We start from the raw sequence: 24,914 nt of genomic DNA, 5'->3' as shown, positions 1-24,914 counted from the left end.
ACCTAACAAAATACAACACACATACAAGGCAACCAAAATACATCATTAGCATAATCCAACACTTAACCATACATCTATCTGGAGATATACACCCTAACCCAGGCCCAAACACAACTTCCTCTACATCTAAATCCATCCTATTAGCTGCTCTAAATGCCCAAAGTATAGCTAACAAAATCCCCAAACTCCATGCCTGGCTTCTCCACAATACACCTGACATCTTAGCTATTTCTGAAACCTGGTTAAAACCTCATATAAAAGATGCTGAAATAGTTCCACCAAACTACTCTATCATAAGAAAAGACAGGGCTCACAAAAAGGGTGGTGGGGTAGCTATACTCTACTCATCCACCCTATCCATTACTCCCTATAACAAACCCATTCCTCACTTCTCCAATGCAGAATTAGTACTAGCCCTATTTCAGTTAAATAAACACAAACACATCTGCATAGCCTCACTTTACATCCCCCCTGGAGACAATACCTCAGTACTTGAGGATATTCTATCCTGGCTGTCAACCAATATCAGCAATGAAACCATTATCATGGGAGACACAAATATTAATTGGTCTTCCATTCACTCCCCTACTCACCCCCTAAACACCAACCTATACAAGTACTCTCAACTCATCAATCTCACTACCAGACCCTCTAAAGACTTCTCCAGTGGAAGTATCCTAGACTGGATCTTAGTCTCTCACCCCCACTACTACTCTGATAGTGGAACTCTTCCTGATTCCCTCAGTGACCACCTCCCCATCTTTACCAGATGCCTTCCATCTCCATTACAAGTAACTCATAAGTACATCACCACTCGCTACCTAAAAAAATTCAACCCAATATCCTTCTCAGAAACCCTAAAATCAATTAACTGGAACTCACTAAAAACTCTACCCCTAGATAATGCAGTTGTACACTTCAATACAACCTTCCTAAACGTGCTAGATAGTTTTGCCCCCATAAAAACCAAAAGAATAAGAAACAATACCACTCCCTGGCTAACAAGAAATACACTCACTGCAATGCGACTCAGAGACAAAACCTGGACACATTACCAAAGAAACTCCCACCACCCTAAATGAATTCAAAACACTTCGCAATACCGTTAAAAAGCTTATCACAGTAGATAGACAGAATTACTTTTTACTACTCCAAAACAATCACAAAACCAACCCTCAAAAAGTTTGGAAAGGCATCACTACCCTCCTAAAACCTGGCTCCACTGATAACCATAGCCAGACCCTAATGCACTAAATATAGATCTGGCTACCCAATTCAATACTTTCTTCACAGACTCTATTACCAAACTAACCTCATCCTTCTCCAATCATCCCTCACCTCCTACTTCTACATCCCCCCACTTATCACCCCCTTCATCCCCAGTCTCTCAACTTCCACCATTCTCCCTAAAACCCATTCCTACTTCTACCATAAGAAAACTCCTGCAAAGGCTTAAACCATGCACCAATGCCCCCAATAACATTCCCTCATCCTTCCTCAGCATAGCAGCTGAAGCCATTGCCTTCTCCATCAGCATCCTTATCAATCGCTCTATCCAAGAAGGTCTTGTACCGACACTCTGGAAAAAGGCTTTCATCATTCCCCTACACAAAGGAGGCAATAATTACAATATTACTAACTTTTGTCCTATCGCCATCCTCTCTCCCATATCAAAACTCCTAGAGAAATGTATCCATCTTCAACTTCTTCCCTATCTCTTAGATAATAACTTGCTAACTTCCACACAACATGGATTCAGACCCAGTCACAGCACCATGACTACCTTCCTATCCTTCCTGGAAACCGTAAATAAAGCCAGAGATTCTGGTTCTACTGTATCTACTCTCTTTCTTGACCTCTCTAAGGCCTTTGACACTATCTCTCACAACCTTCTCCTAACTAAACTATCTAAACTAAACCTATCCCCTTCCTCTCTCAACTGGTTTACCAGCTATCTCTCTAACAGGCAACAAGCTGTCAAGTGGAAAAACACCACCTCCTCTTTCCTTAACACACCCACTGGTGTCCCCAAGGATCCATTTTGGGTCCTCTCCTCTTCAATATATTCATTAATGATTTCTTCCACTCAATTCCTCATGCGAAACTTATTCAATATGCAGATGACTCTACAATTATCTGTGCAGCTACATCCATCCCTGCTCTCCTAAAACTGACTCAAGATGCCTTCTCTACTACAGAACAGTGGATGAAGGACAATCATCTAGCACTAAATGCATCAAAAACCAAACTTATGGTATTTACCCTCTCAATAACTAACACCATTGATAGAAAACTATTCTCCATCACTAGCCAGAATAACACACCTCTTGAACTAGTATCCGAAACTAAACTACTGGGAGTCCAAATAGATAATCAGCTTAAATTCAATAGCCACCTACAACTAAACATAAAAAAACCCACCAAAAACTTGGCATGCTCTACCGACGCAATTGATTCCTCACTACATCTACTACATTCACTCTTGCTACTACATTTCTCATCCCTTCCCTTCTTTATTGTGCCCCTCTCCTAACAAACCTTCAATCATCTCTCAAAACTAAACTGTCTTTCTGTTGTAATAAAATTGCCAAATTTGCCACTAGTAACAAATCATCTACCCATCACTGTACATCTCTTCACAAACTCAACTGGCTAGAGCTTCCCAACTATCTCTCCTATATTCAGCTCACTTTTGCTCACAAACTCATTTTTCATCCATCTCTCTGTCCCTCTCTCAGCTCTACCTTTAAAATGCACCTGCCACAAAGAAATCTAAGATCTAATAACCAAAACCTAATAGAGCTGTACAAACCCCTTCACTCTCCAGGACAAAACCTCCTGTCCTTTGCCCTGACACGACTATGGAACTCCCTTCCTCCCTCCATCCGTATCACCACCTACCTCCCTGCTTTTAAAAAATCACTGCACTCACATCTAACATCCTCTTGGGAATGCTCCTGCTCCCACCCCTCATAGCCAATTCTCCACTTACTACCTTCAACTTATTCATATATTACCAGACACCAAATAATTAAGTCAACTGTAGTTCTCTAACCCTACTATTCCTCTGAAGAAACTATATATATATATATATACTACCACAATGCTTTATTTTTCTAAAAATTTTTAACTAAACTCTTTCTTTGCTCCTACTTAAATCTGTGTTGTTCTACAAAATAAAACCTAAAAATTACTTTGTAACAGCTTAATCTTTATTTAGTTTGCAACCCACAAATGACTGACATTGTAAACTGCTGCAATCTTTTGTTACCACTGCTTTAAAGCTTTGTGTTTAACCTACTAATAATTTGAAATTGTAAGCTGCTGTAATAATTTTTGTAACCTTTGTTTTGGAGCTTTTCTCCCCAGGACTCCATTGAAAACAGGTTCTTATAGGCCCAATGGACTATCCTGGTTAACCAACTGCAAATAAATAAATAAATAATAAATAAATACAATTGTAGTCAATTCAGGGTCACATAAACTTGGTGCCTATGTTTAATAAGCAATATACATAAAGCAGAAAAGTACCAGATAAAATACCTTCTTGTCATAGGAATCATCCACTCATAGCCATCACAGCCAGTGGTCAGCCTCACCAACTGCCATTCTCCAACTTGCACGTCTCTGGTATGGACACAGGTAGAACCTGCAGACTTGTACGGAATGAAAATTAGCCAAAAATTACATTAATTATCCGAGTGCTATGAGGCACCAACCAGTACACAATGTTGTTACCCTACAGATCAAGTTGTAGTTTTCAGAGTGCATTCTCACTTAGCCCTCTTTTAAGTGAGGATTTTTTTTTTCAGATGTATGAGATTCCAAATATAGAGGTTCAAAAACAAGCTTACCTCAGATCCCTTTTGTTTTAACTATATAAAAAGATTTCAAATACAGATTTTTCAGAAAAACTATTTTTTTTTCTAAGACAGTAGCTTATGTTTAACTAATCTGCAGTGTATGGAAATGGAGAAAATAATTTTAACCATTATTCATTCAAAAGACCATAACATTTAGCAACTTTTCAATAAAATGTGTAATTTTCTGTTTTAGATGAAAAAGGTATGTATGCTGTGGTGGTATGGTGGTAGCGTTGTTACCTCACAGCAAGAGGTTCTCCCGTTCAATTCTTGGCTGGGCTTGGAAGTGCCTTCTGTGTGGAGTCTGCATGTCCTCGCTGTGGTTGGGTAATATTCAAAAGACGTGCGTAAATAGGCATGCCTTTGTTGAAGGCTGAGCATCAAGCTGGCATTCCGTAAAAATCTACTGCCAATCAATAGCAGACCAAAGTTCTGTTGTGGTGACCCTTTACTGGGAAAAGCCAAAAGACCAACAACAAGATAAAAAAGTATGCAACTTCAGAAAGTTTCAGTTTTAACAAATGATTTCTTTAGCTTTGTATGCTGATTTGCTTTGGATTTCTGTTTTAAACTTGCAGTGCAGAAGTACCTACCAAGGTCTATGCAACCTAAAATTGAATAACAGGGGTCTTTAAACTTAATTATCATAACTGCTAGTTTATTCCATACTGCTGTATGTGACATTTACATAGTGAGGGACTGAGTCTATTTGGCTAACCTCCGTATGTTGCCAAGTTACAGTACAGTAGGACTCTAGGTAGAAAGGCTGTCATGGTTGCACTCAGTATTTAATAGCTGGTGCTAAAGCAATGCCCTATTGCTTAAGCTCCATGAAAGGGAGACTGGGTGTTACATTTCATTGTTGCTGTGAATATTTTTTATAGTTTATTCTCTCTTCCTGTGCATTCTTTTGACCCTGACAATGTTTTGGGGGCAGTTCTGTACAACTTTAATTTTCTACACAGGTGCTGTTCTAAAAGGTAAGGGCAACCAAATTAATACCACGTGAAGTACAGTGATTTGTCAACAAGTTAATTCCATGTTTTATTCCAAACAGTATAATTAAGTTCAGGTTTTAAGCGGTTCAGGCGTATACTGTGAATTAATTAGTATAATTAGTTTAGCCTTGAGAAAGGGCACCACATCTCTTTTTTGATCGAAGTTTCTAAATTTATTTATTTAGTTTTTAATTTCCTGCAAGTGTGGTTTATGCATATGCTGTTTTTTTAATATCTTATCATTTTTGTATTTACCTGTATAGCTTTACAGATCCTGGAAAGTGGAAATTTAAATACTTTTAACTTATCATCAGCATTTTTCTGTTCAGTATCTTCACAGGTATTAATCATACAGGCTCCTATACTTCTATACTTGTTTGTAGTATTGAGTCTGAGGCTTAATGTCTGTCAAATGCATTTGTAGTGTGCCCTTAAAGATTAACTCTGTCACAGCCATTCCACCTTTTGTTTTATTTCTACCTGATATGCATAGCTCATTAATGGCATTATGACACTACATGAAACCAGCTTCCATAACCAAATACCTTAACCAATTAAGCAAAAAACTAAAGATGGCACAAATGAAATAACCACCACTTTTAATGTAATAGCTTTCATACAAACAATGACATGGGGCAGGATTCACGAAGCCTCCATGTAAGAGTTACAAGGCTTACACAGAGGCTGCAGTTAAACGGTGTGATGTCAGCATGCCATGCATATGCATGAGGGCATGCTGACTCGCACCTAAGGCTAACACGGTCCATGTAAGACAGTAGGGGGCGTGTCTGTAGGGCGAGCCCTGCAAATGGACACACCCCCAGAAGAGTAAAAGTCCCGAAAATAAACCCCCACGACAGTGTCCATGTAAATGTGAATAAACACAACACAACACATGTCCCCACAGACTATTAACATAAAATGTAAAAATGAACATGATATATATTTTTTTATAAGTTTTAAAGATGTTTGCCCATGAGTGCGCTCGTTTGCGCGGGCGTGCCCATCACTTAGCCACAGTTAGCAGTCAGTGGAAAAGTATATAAGAACTAAATATGCAAAGTAAGCCAAGAAGCAATAGCATAGCAGTAGAGATGTTGGCTGAAGTGGAGGCAGTCATGGTTCGAGCCCCCACAGCATAAATTTTTATTTTTAGTGAAATAAGCATGAAACAATCCCCTGACATATATGTACATGTATAAAATTATTTTTATGTAAAATGTAATGAAATGGGCCATGTATTATGAAGAAATGTGTGAAAAAAAATAAAAACAAATGTCAGAAATGCCCATAGCTGAGCTACACTCTAACAAGCTGAGTATATCTGCCCGTAGGTGAGCAGTGTTTTAACAGGTGTAAAATGAGTGCCCGTAGGTGAGTAGTGGTTTAACAGGTGTAGAAGGAGTGCCCTGGGTTGAGCAGAGTTCTAACACGCTGAAACTATGTGCCCGTAGCTGAGCTGAGCGTAATATGCATGCTGACAGCCGAATGGCCCGTAAGCCATTGTGACCCATTTGCGCGGAGCTGCGCACCACGCCAACAAGCTAACCGACGGACAACGTTTAGCAAGCTGTATAAAAATTGCCTTTACACAGACTCACCTCCTAGCCTGTGTAGACAGTCATAAAATATAAAAAGCAATGGCCAAGCTTGAACTCGGTTTTGTGAAGCTGATACAATTCCAAAATGGCCAATCACAGATAAGTGCGGGAAAAATGGCATATATATATATATATACAGCATAACTGATTGTGGAACCAATTTGCAGTCAGGATGGCAGGTGTAGGAGAGAGTAGTTGCTTCCAAGCACAGAGGTGGGGGGTTGAGGAGTCCAAATATATGGTTTGGCTCCTCGTCCATGATCATGAGGCCCAACTCATGCAGGGAGGTCCTGTGGGGAGCATATAGGGCTGAGGTGTGGGACCGGTTGGCACATGATCTCACCAGTGCCACAGGAATACCAAGGACTGGTGAATAGGTCCGTCACCACCATGCGGACCTGAAGAGATGGAAGCAGGACCAACTGAACCGTTGGCTCCAGGAGGCCCGGCAAATGCCCAATGCCCCACTGCTGAGTAAGTTACATGTAATTATTCATGTAAGAAATTAGCCTAGCTGATATTATGGAGATGTGTATTACAATATTACTTCATTTATATTACAGCTGCAGGTGTCTGTTCTGCGAATCGTCGAGCCTATGCTGATAGGCTTGTGCGGTTGCGCCACCAGGCAGATTAGCAAGTCTCTCCCTGTAACTGTAAAAAAATATAAGTATGACAGCTTGCAAAAGAGTGCAGTGTAGTCACTTATTAATAAAAAGTGCAAGTAACAGTGTAAGAGAGATTTTGCTAGTATTGTTTGATTACATAAGTGTGATGCAGCCTGTAATCCAAAAATAAAAATTAAACAAGTCTGAAATGAAGATGTTCCACCTGTAATATAATAGTACATAACCTGCAGCAGGCTGAAAAGTACAGCTACACAAGCTGAGTAAAACACATGTGTGAAATATATCCCCGTTTAAATTCTGAAACATGACACAAGTTAGACTGTTGGAAAGGATTGTCATAACTAAGTAAAACATGTCAATAAAGCCTAGAATTAAGTACCATCATGAATTGTAAAAATAAAACAAGTGAGAGAGTGTGAGAAAGAGGTATGAATCCACCAATAAAGTAGTAATAACTCCTGAATAAAGTATACTGCAGTCAGTACAGAATGAAATGAATGTGACAGGCACAACCAAACAGCAACATGTGTTGAAAAAAGTACTGAAGCTGGAATGTGTGTCCCAAAATCTAGATATGTTGCTCTCAGTTTGCAATATGCAGATAGTATGGTTGTATGAAATACCACACATCCACAGTTGCCTAGAGTCATATAAAGCAAATGTAGCAGGATGATGTAGCTGAACAGAGCCAGATATGACTGTGTATGAATAAAAATGAAATGTATATTGATGTAGCAGTAACATTCCTATCACCAACATGCATACGTTGTCACATAGGAAACTGTAGTAAGACCTGTAGTGTGTATATATCTGCAGCTAGCAGAAATGTACAGCATATGTATAGGTATTTGAAGTTGTTAATGAAATATTTCTTCACCCTGCCCTATAACCACAAATAATCCATTCCACGTGAAATGGGTATGTGTATTCACAATTAACTCCCCTGGACAATTGTCCTGTTGGTTCATACATATTTACATGTACGTTGATGCATGTTCCCTGTTCATACATCCAAACCTGATGGCCTGTTGCCATCACTCAACCCTGCATGTTGTTGGAACGTGTACTGTCGTTCAAATTATGCATGTGTTATGCTTGCTGTTCAACGGCTTGAATTTATGGGTGTTTGGTTAATGGGAATACTAATGCATGCTGTTGCAACTAATTGTGAATGGTATTGCATGTTACTAACCCAAACTGTCACTAAATAATGCAAAACATAGGACGACAGGGAAGGCAGGTTCCAGTGGACCCACCTCTCCCACCTCAGCTGGCGAGTGCACCTGGCAGTAGTGCCCAGGCCGGACCCTCCTCCGGTGGCCCTGTGCCACCTGTGGGTGGAAGCGCTGCAGGGGATGGGGCTTGTCCCCCCTCTGCAAGTGTGGCAAGAGGAGAACATCCACTCACCCTCCGTAGTGTCCGGACTGTGGTGCGTAGGGAGATCCGGCACGCTGTGCTTGGGCCCCTACGCCAGCTTGAGGCATGGGTGGCACAACTCACGGGTGTGCCTGCTGCCCATCCTACACAGCCCCCAGCACAGTCCCATCCTGGGCAGTGAAGGCACAGTGGCAACTGCCCATGGGTGGGGATCTCAGTTCCACTGTTGCCCTCTGTGGGCTCATGGGCTCGAGATATCCAAACATCCGTCCCTGCAATTGTGTAACCCCCCCCACATGTGTCATACACCACCCCTGTATGCGTCTTGTTTGCCTTGTCTGTTAACCTACCCTAACTACCTCCCCAGCTATACCGACTTCCTGTACCTGACATACCACTCTCACCTGAAAAAAAAAAGGGCACTCTGTACCCACACAAAAATTACGCCCCATACATAGCTGCCCATTTTGCACACATGTCTGCTGGACATGTAAACTGGCAATTACAATTGGCTGTACAACAAATATTATTGTTGTCCTCACACCTCTCTCAGGGGTGGAAGGTTTCAAATTTCACACCAAATTACAAACATATGCACAGCTGTTGCTGATGAAGAAATGGGCAGTTGTGGGCTTTTCCTATATCCCTCCTGCAAAACCCGAGCTTGTTTTCCTACTGTCCTACCCTCTTTGTGCCCCCTTTTTCACCACTTTCCTATCTCCCCATTTTCTTTTCTTTAAAAGAAAATAGCTGGTGTGCGAGAGTAAGCACTTTTAAGCAGTAGTAAGTGGGAGTGCGCTTATGTGCACTTAGCTAAGCGTGTGTGCGCGAAGCTAAGCGACAGTGCGCATGCGTGACCTCTGCACAAACCAGCGCTAACCCGCTTACAACTGCTTAGAAGTGCCTTAGTCACTCTGATTGACAAGGCCTGTAGTTTTCTCAGCAGCAAAATAAAATACCTCCCTCAGTCTCAAACCCAGGACCTTGGAAACACTAGTCTGCATGAATTACCACTAAGCCATGACTGCTATACAAGAACATTGTGCTGAAAGAAATATATCATAAAATAGTAGGAATTAATGTAAAGGGAATATAGCAAGTCTAGTACACAAAGCATGTCATGTATATTTACTGTCAAATCTAGTGGATTTGTAAAATAGTACTGTGTGATGAGAAACAGTCATGCATGTTGGTAGCTACTAGGTAATAATGTCACAGTAGCTTCTGGCAAGCCACACACATACTCAGAGCAGGATAAACACTGCCATAGTTGAATAGTTAAGAGATCAGACATAGTAACTGTGACTGAGTTACAGGGATGTCCCTGATGTGAAAACAAATGTCAACCTGCCCCACTGACACCCTGTCAAATGTATTAACAGTAGGCAGAAAGGTGTAACTACACATGCAATGGTAACTGTGAATGACTGAAGGTATGCATCACCTGCACGTCACAAATGGTGTACTAATACATATGCTTGAAATAACCCACAGTCACAACTGCAGAATATCAGAATATGTTATTGGAGTATCCCACTGATATGTACCATTCCATGAGGCTGATAAAAGATGCACCTGAGAGTATCTGAGGCCTGCTCAGCAGCATGATCAAACACCCTTATAAGTGTCAAGTCCCACACCATAGCCAGACCACACTGCATGCAGTAACACCCTACCACAACAAACACATAGGGAATTGCTGCCCAAACAGATTTAGCAAGCATTACAAGCTGTGAATGTAAATGGAAAATAGGAAAGCCATAGCAACACATTACAGGAAAGACACCTAGCAGGCATACAAGGAGTGAATGTAAAGGCCAAATATTGAAGCCATAGCAACAGATTGCAAGAGCCACTGCTATATACCAGTTACACCACAATCCCCACAGGAAAGCACACACACCCATATACACAGTATTACTAGTCGTAGGTGTCAGTTTACATACACACGGATAAGAGGACACTGGAGGAAGGAATATTCAGCTTACAGAACAACATGCATTGCAGTGTCTACAACACAGCCTGAAAAATGAGAGACATACCAACCCTTACACTCACAGAACAGTGTCCACAGCAAACCAGCATGGTCCCCACCCTGATAATCTGAAAGGGCTATGCCTACCTAACAGACCTTTTTATAGCACTGTCCTGTAATCACAGTGAGAACTGCAATCACTACACAACAGGCTGCATGCAATTAGTAAATGCTGGCTAACAATTGGTGCAGAGGGCATCACATAGACATGTGCAGATACCTACAAAAGCATCCTGTACTCCCAGTCCACACAAGCAATACTTTCATTGCACCCGCTGGAGGTAGAGAGAGAGAGAGAGAGAGAGAGAGAGAGAGAGAGAGAGAGAGAGAGAAAGTAAGAAAGAAAAAAAAAAAGTAACAACAAAACAAAGAGGCTGACAGCAGGCCAAGTAACTGCAAGCCTACGCAAACAGCTGCAACAAACACAGGTAATGTATAGTACTACTATAATAGTCTACATACTGTGAACCCTCCAGATGTGTTATTGGTCTGTATCTATGTATATGAAGATGTGCATAGGGCCGGGACATACTGCAACTGTCACTGAAGGCTCTACATACATATGTATGTGAAGGTAGCTATGTGCACATAGCAATGTAGGTTGTAGTGCAATGTACAAGTAGGTTGTACAGTAATGGATGTTCATCAGTACGTTACTGTGTGTATACATATGTGGAACTGAAAAAGGAGTATATATATATATATATATATATATATATATATATATATATATATATATATGTATATATCTAACATGTATATACGTATGTATATCGAGATATGTATGTATATATATATATATATATATATATATATATATATATATATATATATATAATATTCATATGTGTATACATAGATAGAGAGGGATGTAGAAATACATAGACATATATAGTTTCACAGTGTCATAGTTTAGTACTAGCCTATCTGCAGACAGTGTATAGAATAGATTTAGAAAATTGCGCCTCTGTATAGTAGTGACACAGTGAAGACCCCCGTACATAATAGCATTAGTTTACTATGCCTCTGTCTATTAGTGACACAGAGATGACCTGTGGTGTAAACCTATGATCTCCCATCCACTCATCAAGAATTCACATGAAGAGAGTCAGTGAGGGTCTCTGCCTAACATGAACTGGGATCCTGTGCCACAGTATGGGAAGCCTCTTAGTGATGGATCTGTCTCTACAGCATGTCCTATTCATATGTGTGCTGAGGTTTAAATCTGTAGCTGTTGTGGTTCTGATGGATTTAGATTGTATGAGGTGGAACATGTCCATCAATACCTGATTGGACATGGCCTTGTACATCAGGCACAGATCACCCCTAAGTAGGCAGTATGCTATGGAACAGAGCATGAGTTACATTAGTCTGGCAGCATACGAAAGTTGTCAGAGACCCTTGATCCTCCTGGTGATGTACTTATGGGGTCCCCCAAGCTGTTGCAAGTGCCAGGTGAGGTACATACCAAATGGGGCATAGTACACAGTCATGGGTCTGATAAGGGAGGAGTATAGGGGTACAATGACCTCTTTTGATCTGGATGTGAATCCCTTCATGATAAGGTGGGCAAGGTAGGAAGTCTATCCAACCACTTTGGCAACGTGGGTGTCAAATGAGAGGTCAGTATCGATTAGTGGCACCAGGTCTCCGATTACTTTGTCTGTACTCAGTGGGTTACTGTCTATGTGATAATATGTGGGTACCTTGTCCGTCCGAAAAAGTATGACTATACATTATGTGGCATGCAGTTTAAGGCCATGACTCCGGCACCAGTTGTCAGTTTCTGTGAGGCCTTTCTGTAGGATGTATGTGTCAGCTGGTGTATCGACTATGGCACCTAGTATGCAGTCATCTTTGAACATTGTCAGCCACTACCCTCCCATGTCTGCTACCACATCTGAGAAATATATGCCGAACATGAGTGGTCCCAGGACAGAGCCCTGTGGGACATCACTTGTGACTGGCTCTGAGTCTGACATGGCACCAGTGAGTTTGACTGTAGGGTTTCTATCCGTTAGCTGGTTTGCAACCCATCTTGTGACGTATGGATTTACATTTAAGCTGTTGAGCATGTCTATGATGCCAGAGTGCGGTATAGTGTCGAAAGCTGTAGGCAAGTCCAGGTAGGCTGTATGGACCACTGTGCCCTCGTCAAAGGCCCTAGTGACTGATTTGAAAAGGTCAACCAGGTTCATAAGGCAGGATCTGCCCTCTACAAAGCCGAACTGGGTGGGATCAAGTGTCTAAGTCCCCAATGTCTCTGTGTATGAGTTCCATAATGATTCTTTCCATAGCGTTGCAGACCAGGCTGGTTAAGCTTATGGGGTGGTAGTTACCAGGGTCTGTAGAGGTGCCTCCTTTGTGGAGTGGGACTACTGTTGCTGTATTCCAGTGTCCAGGTATATATGCTGTAGTAAGGCTACGGTTGAATAGCATTTTATGTGCGTGTGTAGCTCCTCTTGGAGTTCACGTAGCATGCAACCTGCAATACCGTCGGGTCCCATTGATGCTGTGTTTACAGCTTTGCTGAGGCAGTTCTCAGCTGGACATCTGAGATGACAGGTAGGTTACAGTCAGCTGGGATAAGTAATTCCTCATGTGTGGGTGAGGGAGGGGAGAAATCTGCACTGAACCTGTCTTCCTGAATGTTGGCATTATCTGTGTGTTCAGTGTAGCTTTTGTCACTGTGAACTAACTTTGAACATATCTGAGGGTTTCCACCCAGGTGTCTAACATAGCAGAAGAAGGCCTTGTGGTTATCTGTAGTGTCCATAGCGTTTTCCCTCTCATAGTTGGCCTTGCATGTTTGTACGACAGAACGTATCTTTCTACTAGTGCTGATCAGAGATGCCTTATCTCTATGGAATTCTGCTCTGCCGTGCAGTAGCTACCTTCTGTTGTTATACAATTTGTTCATGGCTGGGGTCCACCAGACAGGATGCCTGCCCTTGGTGGAGAGGGTCTTGGTTTTATTTGGGATTGCATGATGCATGCATTCTTGGAGATGTCCGTAGAAAGCATATGTGAAGGTGTCTGCATTGTGGGATGTGGTTTCCACTGGCCCAGTGGGCTTAAAGGATACCAACTCAGTTTTAAGAAGTGTAAAGTCGGCATGTGAGAGGTTTCCCACTGTAGTCTTTTGTGTTGTGGTGGAGGTGGGATATGTATATGCAGGGGGATTAGTCTGTGGTCAGATGTGACTAGTGAGGTGTATACTTTTGATGTGTAGCACATTGTCCCCATGTTTATGATGATCAAGTCTAGTATATTATCTCCCCTTATGGGAGAGGTGACTAGCTGTTCCATTGCATTTGACATAGTGAATTCCGGGAACCTTTGGGCTAGGGTGTTTGGGCTAGAATAATGCACCCAGTGTATGTTAGGGTAATTGAAGTCTCCCAATATGATGGTGTGTGGTGGGACATTCATATCCTCCAATGTCTTCAGGAAGGCTGACTGTGGTTCCTGAGATTGGGAGTGTGGTCTGTAACATGCTACCAGTTGTATAGCAGGTTTGCCTATGGTTATTTGCACCTGGATGGTCTCTGATGCTTCATGTGTTGCCACTAACCTGGAGGTGTGGGTGTCCTTCATGAATATGGACACACCCTCCCTTTTGTTTTGTCCCAAGTCCTGGTGCCAAAAGCATGATACAGGTATAGCCTGGTACCGCTGGTGTGCTCTCAGGAGCCTTGAACCAGGTTCTCACTTACTGCACAGACATCGAGATTGGTAAAATATGTATGTACAGATATATGTAATACACACATGCATATATAGATATATGTAGATACATATACATATACAGATAGATCTGACTGACAACAGATATGTGTGTATATGACTATCTCTCTCTCTCTGTCCCACCGTCTCACTCACTCTCACTCTCCCTTTGTCTCTCTCTCTCACTCTCTCCCCCTCTCTCCCCACATCTATATGTATATATCTACATCTATATATACATATTATATACATAAATACAAACATATATATATATATACATATATATATATATATATATATATATATATATATATATATATATATACAGATATAAATATATATATATATATATATATATATATATATATATATATATATATATATATATATATATATATATATATCTATCTATACTGTGTGAGGCACATGTGTGCAGATGTCTTGCAACAGGTGCCTGGTGTCAAAGACATGGAGTGAACACCAGTGTGGATACTGGAGTACCATACCCCATTCAAAAACACTGACACCAGTAACCACCACATATGTGCATGCCTGCCCACCACTGCATGTGTCAGGGGGGAATAGGGGCAACAAGTGTACAATAGGCTCCCCAGTGATATACACAGTGGCACACTAGTCCTGTAATACCTGTACATGGAATGTGTCAGCGGACATGGTGTGTCAGCTATGGACATGTAGGTCACTGTACCCCTCCACACCCCACAATGTCCTACACGGTATGTACCTCCCATGACAGCTACAGATATGGAGAAGGACACAGACATATGCAAGTAACTGTGTCAATGCACTCAAACACAATACCAATGCAGAGTGACTGACAAGACCACAGAGCGCACACAGACTATCTACATAGAGGTTACCACTGCTGGATATACATAGTTCGGTCACACCCATGACAGTTGTCTAACAACCATGGCAACACCTCCAACATCCACAACACAAATTACCTATGTCTGTCGTCCTTGTCACTGCAGTATAGAGCACATGGTGGAGGTACAGGACCCTACCCACAGATACGACATACCCTGTAGTAAACCACACAGAATTAAGCAAGGCTCCCCATGAGTAGATGTCAGACATACCCCTGCTGAATGTTATGCAGATAGGTAATATGCCATATGAATCACCCTGTGTAACTGTTTGTAAGGAGCAGGTACAATCATAACACATGTGTCACAAGGGGCAGGATAGCATAACAGTATGCTACTGTAGGCCCAGGGCCAAAAGCAGACTACCTACCTAAGAAACAATGCACACCCATGAACACATTGCAAATGAAATATGTGAGGTGGAATGAGTGTGCCAGTGACTGGGCGCATGTTGTGTACTGGTGTGATTGCTCACCATGACTGTCTGTCTGTCATTGTAGTGTGTGTCTTTGGTGTGAGTCCAGAGACAGATGTGTGTGGTATTGCAATCAACACATACTACATTGCCATATGTTGTGCTGTGTTACCCTGTATGTCACTGTGGTGTAGGTAGGGTTATGGCAAGTAAGAGTAGTGTGCATTACCAGTGAAATATGTAACGTGCATTGTGTGCAGTGCATGGGCTGATAATGTTCCCCATGCAGTACCTTAATACAAACCCCCAGTGTGAGGTTGTGCATTGTACCTGAACCAGTGTGTTGACTGCTGCAGTATACTAGTCTGTCATATGGAGTGTGCCAGGTACTGTTGCACAGTTGTCGGATGAGCACTGATATCTGGTCATTTACATGTGTATCCCCCAATAGACAGACAGATGCTATATATGGTGGTTAAGTTATATCACTGCAGTCGAGTATTATGTGTATTATGTGTGCCATAGTTTGCTGACAGATATTGCTGACATATTTTCCTTCTCCTTTTCAGGGCTATGGTTCACCAGCAGAACCCTGTCTACTCCACTGGAGAGGAGGAAGAGATACACCAGAGCCTGGTGCAGGATTTTGCAGTACTCTTTTCCAGCACCAGCCAGAACCAGCAGGAGAGGGCTGCACTGTGGCAAGACCTGGTCCATCGGGTAAATGACATAGGCACACATAACCGGACATATGAGCAGGTACGCCATCACTGCAGTGATTTAATTAGAAATGTCCGTCAGCATGCGTCTGATATCCACAGGCAGCAGCTTGCCACAGATGGTGGGGTGTCTAGACATCCCCCCCTCACCAGACTGGAGGGACTACTCCTAAGTGTTGTGGCTCCAGCCCAACAGCAACAGCAGCAGCATACATCTGTAATGATGTAGGCTGGAGCCACACAGCAGCAGGACACGGAGCATGCAGGTAACATGCCATGTGTATAGTTGACCATTCTGTACATTGTTAGGTTGTGCATGTGTGAGGTGTGTCCTCGTTTTGTAGCTGTAATCTTGGTAATTATTGTGCAAGAGTGATATCCTCAATATCAGCAGTACACCTGTGGAAGCTAACTGTTGCACTACTGAACTGTATCATGCCCACAGTATCAATGGCACAGTTGTGCCCATTGACAATAAATGTCTCTTTTCCGCAGGTCACTCTGGTGAAACAGCAAGGCAGCCTATCCATGCTGGTGAGTGTGTAATACCATTACCTTCAATACTCTTGATACTAACAGTAATAATAGGCTGAAGCAGTAGTGCTATGTGTTTGATTGCAGGTGTGTTTGTGTCTGTGTGTTGATATCTCATATACTGAGGTGTGTGCATGTGCGCATGTGTGCATGTGCCCATGTGTGCATGTGTGCATGTACCCATGTGTGCATGTGTGCATGTGTGCATGTGCCCATGTGTGCATGTGCCCATGTGTGCATATGTGCATGTGCATGTGCCCATGTGTGCTGTGTGCATGTGCCCATGTGCATGTGTGCATGTGTGCATGTGCCCATGTGTGCAAGTGTGCATGTGTGCATGTGCCCATGTGTGCATGTGCCCATGTGTGCATGTGTGCATGTGTGCATGTGTATCAGTGGTGACACTGTGTACACATTGTAAACTGTGTTTCCTGTCTTACTTCCACAGGTTCTGGTGCTGCTCTGGTGTTGTGCATCAGGGAACCTGAATCAGCTGCTGTGGATAGTGATAATGACTATACCTATGTAATGGGACAGGTAGGGGTGCCAGGGTCCATCATTGGTTAGTCAATTGACACTAAACAGCTGTCGATCCCATCAATGCGCACAGTCATCCTGCCAATACATACTTGGTCACCAATGTCCCTAGGTGATGGACAGGATACCGTGGGCATTGACCAGGGTAATGTGGTATTGGTGGCACATGCATCCCCACACAGCAGCCATGGCCAGGGTCCTGACATGGTACCACACAGGCAGACATCCAGGGGTTCTCGTGGGAGCATCCGTGGGCATACCACCCCTATCAGACGTGCCCACAGAGGTCTTTCAACCTCAGCTATGTTTCGGGCTGTAATGCAGCACAGTCACGTATGGAACGGTACACCAGACAGGGTCTGAGGGAGCTGAGAGCATGTCGCACAGCTATGAGTGACAGTATGTGTGATGTTGCGGCTGCCATCCGTAACTTCACCGAGGTCATTGACAGACGTTGAGGGACACATTAGATATGTTCCACAACTACATGTCCATGAGCCAGGGCAATGGTGGACGGTTGAGGCATCCACGTGGCCGTATGCCAGCAACAGCAGCAGCTGGCAGCCGTCGCGGATGTCAGCAGGCCAGCGGCTGCTCACATAGTGCCAGCAGCAGCCCCAGCAATGCTGGGTCTGTGCTGTCATCAGACCATCCCAGGAGACCACGTGCACGTGGCGCTGGACAGTCCCAACAGGGATCTGTCTCCAGTCACCAACCACCTGCTTCTGATGACAGGACCCAGTCTGGCTTAGTACCTGATACGGTCCGTAGCACCCCTGCCAGGCACAGGTACCATGTCCGTGGCCACAGACAGTGATCTGTATGACCTGGCAGGTACAGTCTGTGGCTGTCCGCAAACACCTGTATATGGCAGCCATGAGGTGGGACTGTGTGCATGGATACACACATGGAAAGTGATAACACCTAGGGCTACCGCATACACGCACATACTGCATCAACATTGCCCCATCTTGTACTGCTGTCCCTCACCAACACACACACACAGACATGTCAATTGGTTGTATCAGTGGCAGACTCAGGCATACCAGGTACACACCCTGTGCATATGATGAAACTGTGCCACCTCCTGCAATCTGTAAAATCGGTGCAGGAACAGGTTAACATGGTGCTGATGCACAGGGTGACTACATAGACGTGTTGTAATTGTATGATGTTGACAACAGTACAGTGTAATGATATCATTGTGGGTATATACCAGCATGCCTGATGCAGTTACAGTATGAATGTCATTGTATTGTTTTGTACACCCATAGTAATTACCACAGTGTACTGTCTGCACATCTTTGCATACTGGTGGTGAGGCTGTCAAGGGATGGACACCTACATAGGTAGCACAGGGGATATGACAATGTACATATTGATACTTAATGATGGTCATGTCAACTGCAAGTTGCATGCTGTCCACACTCGACTCTGCAATGAGGTGTTTGAGGATGTTGATATCTGTGCAGTACTACACAACAGGTTCAAGGCTCACAAGAGCACATTATCACTACAAGGTCACACCTCATACCATGCATGACAGCACCAAAACACAGAACTAACTATGACAGGAGGGAGAGTGTCTATACATGTCAAGGATACTGTGGTGCCAGGACAGGTAGCATACATCATACTAAGTCTGGAACTGCTGAGTGAGGGCTCAGTGTCTGTTATTTGACATGTGTATTATTACAGGTATGAGCACTTGGGTATCAGGCCAGTTATTCAACATTATGAAGGTACGTGGTTTATAAACTTGTGGGGGGTGTGGCTGGACCCAGCCTGTCTGACCTGTGAATGTCTGGGTACAGGCTTATAGTGCCTGCATATATGCACTGTTACCTACTGGAAGTCGTACACCTTGTTTGTTGTAGCATAGTCTACATACAGGCCTGCTGACTGTAGCTTTGTATGCATGTTTGCTTGTTATGTTCCTGAAACACTGATTCCACCTGAAGTGCAGATTTGCAGTGCCTCTGTGGATCCCTAGTGACATCTGTATTGCTTACTGTACTGATGTCCATGTCTCACTTGACAGAACGTCACTGTTTGTCCTGTTTGCATGTATCTTGCCTGTAACACATTGCATATGACTTACCTCGCATTTGCTCAAGACAGCATTCATATATGCCAGCACTAACAAATCAGGAGTACTACACCCTCACATAGTCACGTTGAGTACCTTGTTCCCCATTGGCCCTATGTGTCGTTACTTAGTATGGGATTCACAATGCTATGGTAGCATGTGCAAAGGTCACCTGTCGATCTACTCTCATGTCCAGTTGGTGAATCTGTGAGTCATGTGGCAATGTTACAGCTGCCTCATGTACACAGACAACCCTCTCCCCTTCCCATACACTTACAACACATGTGAGAGATGCAACCACATAGCCAAACTGGGGGCTAAGCTCACTTAACTCAGCACTGGCATTCCCTGTCAGGTGGAGTGGGATACTAGAGTGAATACAGTACCAGTCTCCCATAGACCTGCCACAACCGCAATCCAAACACAGAAACACACAGGTACATTATTGGACTCTCAGAATAGCATCCTGCCTGAGCAGCTGACACCTGCAAAGCAGACACACAAGCAAACGTTAAGCCAGAGCAGAGCACGTGCAACACATAGCTCACAAAGCCTGTGTGCCAAACAGTCACAGGCCATACGGCTTGACAACACACCTGCTACAGTTGTATGAGGTACCTCTATCGTCAGGTACACTGAGGTCCTGCTCACCAGGCAGAGCAAGATGAAGGTCATGCTGAGCTGCCCGTCGGGCACTATGATCCACCACATAACACAAGCACACCGCTCACTCCAAGGCATGTAGAAGTATGACTCAGTCCTTGTCTGTGCCAGTGTGTATGACCTCTGACGCACCTCCCTGGACTACATGTTAGGGGACATAGAGGGGCTCTCTGAGCTTGTGGCACAGGCTGGTATGACCCTGACCTTGAGTAGCATGTTACCCTCACCAAGAATGCTGCCACAATATGTAGATAGGATGATCAGTTTCTGTAATTAACGTATGTTTCAGTGACATTCAAAGGGGATCCAATGCCTGTCAGTGTGGGATTACATGCTGGACAAGCCACATTGCTTTGCTTGGGACAGCTTGCACCTGTCACCCATGTGCCATTGTATATTGGCAGAGGCTGTTGCTACACACATAGTGCCTTTGTATGCAAGGCTGACATTACATAGCCACCTACACAGGTATCACATGGGATAGGACACTAATAGAAATGCTACTCAACAGCAGCAGTGTAAACCTCAAGATGCATGCAGTGGAAACTGTCCTTAGCATGGGGTACAGCAATATCCATGCAGTAACAGACTCCTGGTACAAGGCTCCCAGGTGCACACCATCACTGCCAGGTCATTCCTGATACCATGATTGTCGTCCTCTGCACATGCACCAAACCAGAAAAGGGGGGATGTATCCAAAGGCACCTCAGATACACACACCCCCAGGTTGGTGGCACTGCACAAAGCATCAGAGCCTATCCATGTGCAACTAACAGTGGGTTAGACTGCCTTCAGGTTCATAGCCTGGCACACACCACCCTCCCATACCCAGGAAACCCACTTGGCCTTCCTGACAACACTGGGAATATGACGGTCTCTACAAACACCATTATATGGGTGGACTGCAACTACCCAAACATAGAGTATGAGCATTACTCTAGCTCCAAGACCCTATCTGAAGGGTTCTTAGCATTCATTCCCTGCATTGCTATGGAACAACTTGTTACCAGTCACACAAGAGGTGACAACATGCTGCACCTGTTCATCACCAACATGTGGACAATATACTCCAGACCAGTCATGTATCCCTCGCTGGTGGGATGACACCATCTACAACCCACAATGTATAGTCACATACCACATGCAGCCCCTGCACAGAACACCACAGTCATACAGTTGTCTGATGCATATTCCATGCATTCACATGAGACAGGCTTCGGACATGGGAACTCTTGCAGTTCACAGGTACATATGTGTAGGTGGAACACACATACATCATGTGTGCATTGACATTACTGATATAATGTATGTCGTGCAATATTGGGAACAACACCCCATACATGGACAAACTGTGTGACAAAAATACACATGGCGTTTGTAGGATACAAACCCCTACCTAACTATGTTAGATCACTTGCGAGAGTCACAGTAGCACAGTGTGCTATTTGCATTACTGGGAAGATTGCTTTCTCCTGCTGTACTTATAGGGTGCTGACATCATCAGTGTTTAGACAGTGGAATATGCAGCATGTGTTGTGTAGTAATAGTTGCCAAAAGGGACATTTCTCTCACACATGGAATTACACACTATACTCACCCACACACATACACTGAGCACTTGCAGGATTCAAGCCCCTACCTAATTAAGTTATGACATTTGTGAGAGACGCAGTAGCAGAGTGTGCTATTTGCATTACTTGGAGGATTGCTTTCTCCTGCTGTACTTATAGGGTGCTGACATCATCAGTGTTTAGACAGTGGAATATGCAGCATGTGTTGTGTAGTAATAGTTGCCAAAAGGGACATTTCTTTTACACATGGAATTGCATTCACTACTCCCCCACACACATATTGAGTACTTGCAGGATTCAAACCCCTACCTAACTATGTTATGGCATTTGCGAGAGACACAGTAGCATAGCGCGCTATTTGCATTACTGGGAGGATTGCTTTCTCCTGCTGTACCTATAGGGTGCTGACATCATCAGTGTTTAGACAGTGGAATATGCAGCATGTGTTGTGTAGTAATAGTTGCCAAAAGGGACCTTTTTCTTACACATGGAATTGCACACACTACTCCCCCCCACACACAGAACACTGGTAGGATTCAAACCCCTACCTAACTATGTTATGACACTTGTGGAAAGCGCAGCAGCAGAGCGCGCTATTTACATCACTGGGTACAATTTCTGCTCCTGACATATGTATAGTGTGCTGACATCATTATGGATGAAGAGGTATGTACATCTGTTACTATCCATCAGTACAGGGGAGAGCATAACTATGCATTAACTTTGCACAGGCACAGTGGCCTACTGTACTGTGGAGGCAGACACTAAATACACTGTGGATAGCCTTCTGTATTCCCTAGGGACAACAGTCTAGTATTGCACTCTATGGCCATATGTTTACCTGTCAGATGCAAGTATCTGTTGCTCATATACTATTTGTGGGTCTTTATTGCCTTAGCCTTCCCTATCTCTATAAACTGTGGAAGATGTTTGCATATGAGTGGGATCCAGTACTTTACTTATGTCTCTGTTATAACTTCACTGTGTGCACTGGGCAAATGTCTGTATTGTGGGAGGTTCCTGTGTTAACACATACAAATGCCAGATATGTGTGTGCAACTGCTGAACTGTGACATGGCCAGTGTGTAAGCATGCCCAATTCGCAGTTTGTATGGCTTTGTGACTGACATGTCTCATTTATCTAAGTGTGCGAGCATGCCCAGTGTGGCCTTTCCTTATGTTTGGATCTGTGGACCACCACATTTGTGTTTGTGTGTGGACGACATCTATATTTCACATGTACAGTTGAGTGTTGGACATCAGGTTGTGTTCTTACTGCCCAACTGCTTTGTGTCTGAACCTAACAGGCATTATGCTGTGCCTGCAGGGTCGCCATGGGATGGTTTGCATACAGTTGTCAACATCCTTTCCTGCTGACCAAACAGTTGTATTGTCGTATAGTCTACTGGTGCAGTACTTTCACTGTGGTGGACAGTATAATCGGTTTCAGTCCTATCACTGCTTGTAATATTTATAGTGAGCACACCAGACTGGTTGAGGGCCAGTTGTGCAGATATGACCATGTTGCATTTTGTTCAGATATGGACAGCATAGAACATGATTGTCCGACATTGTTAATGTATTCCACAACTTGTGTGGACAGTGACAAACAATGGCCATGTGCCCTAGTCCATTTGTAATGCTAGTCAGAGAGTGTTTGTCCTTCAACACACATTTACTGGTGTTTGCCATGACATATGTCACAGTTAGTGTGCTGTGCCTCTGTCTACCCGTGACATACAGGTGATATCCAGGGTACACCTACCATCTCCCATCCATTCATCATGATTCCTCTGGATGACAGTCAATGAGGGACACCCTGGATAACCTGTAGTGGGAGTTTAGTCGTGAGTGGAGTGAGCTTCTGGGTTATGGACCAATCGGCACAGCATGTCCTGTTTACATCTGTGCTGGGGTTCAGGCCTGTCAGCTGCATAGATCACCAGCATTCAGAGTTTACATGGTGCCAAATGTCCATTGATACCAGGTTGGTCATGGCTCTATACATCAGGCACAGTTCACCTCCAGCCAGGCGGTATGGCACTGTGTGGAGCTGCAGTTTCTTTAATCAGGTGACACATGGCATCTATTACAGCTCTGCGATCTTCCTGGTGGGGTATTTGTGGGGTCTTTCCAGTTGCTGCAGGTGTCTGCTATGGTACATCCCTGAAGGGCCATTGTACACAATTGTGAGGCTGCTGATAGATGACTGGAGAGGCACATTGACCTACCCTAACCAAGCTGTGCTTACCTTCATGATTAGGTGGGTATATGGTATGTTTCTGTAACCACTACAGACACATGGTTGTCACATGCAGGATATCTATCACCTTGTGTCCCCAGGTCTCTTATTGCTCCTGATGTACTTACTGGGGTAACACCTATGTGGTAATTTCTGGCCATGTACTGTGTTTCCACAGGGGTTGACTATACACTATTCTGCATTTAGCTTGTTGACATGGCTGTGGCACCACTTGTCTGTTTCTATGTGTGCCTTTTGTAGGTTGCTTGTGTCAGCTGGAGGGTCTGATATGGTGGGCAGTTTGTAGTCCTCTGCGAACCTTTTCAGACAGAGTCCTTCCATGTTGGCCTGTACCTATGTGACATATATAGCATACAAGAGATGTCCCAGGACCATGCCTTGTGGGATGCCAGTTGTACCTGGTTTGCAGTCTGCCATGGATGCAGCATGTCTGACCAGGTCTGTTCTGTCCTTGAGCTGGTTTGCAACCCATCTACTTGCATAGGGGTTTATAGTTAGGCTGGTGAGCTTATCTGTACCGCCAACTAGGGTATTATATGGAAGGGTTTAGCAAGGTCCAAATAGGCTGTGTGATCCACATTCCCCACATCAATGGCCTTGGTGAACGTTTCACGAGTCAGACATGTGTAAGGGGCAGGATCTGCCCTATGACAGCCACACTGGGTAGGGTTCAATGTCTGTAGGTACCCAATCTCATTATTCATGGGATCCATGATCATCCTCTCCATTACTTTGCTAACCTAGATAGTCGGGGTTGAGGGGTGATAGTTTGCAGTATCCATTCAGGCACCCCCTTTGTGGTGAGGGACCACTGTTGCTGTACACTGCTGTTTGGGTACATATCCTGTGGTAGGACTGATAGTGCGCAGTAATGCTATTTGCTGTTCCATTCTTCTTACAGTACTTGTTGGACACAACCCAGGACACCATCTGGTACCATTGATGCTGTGTGCTGTGCTTTGTGGATGCTGGCTGTTACCTCAGCATCTGCAATGTCAGGGGGC

This window comes from Protopterus annectens, chromosome 4.part0, assembly GCF_019279795.1.
Source record: "Protopterus annectens isolate FY-2018-M chromosome 4.part0, PAN1.0, whole genome shotgun sequence".
Classification (NCBI taxonomy): domain Eukaryota; kingdom Metazoa; phylum Chordata; order Ceratodontiformes; family Protopteridae; genus Protopterus; species Protopterus annectens.
This window is presented reverse-complemented; position numbering follows the sequence as displayed.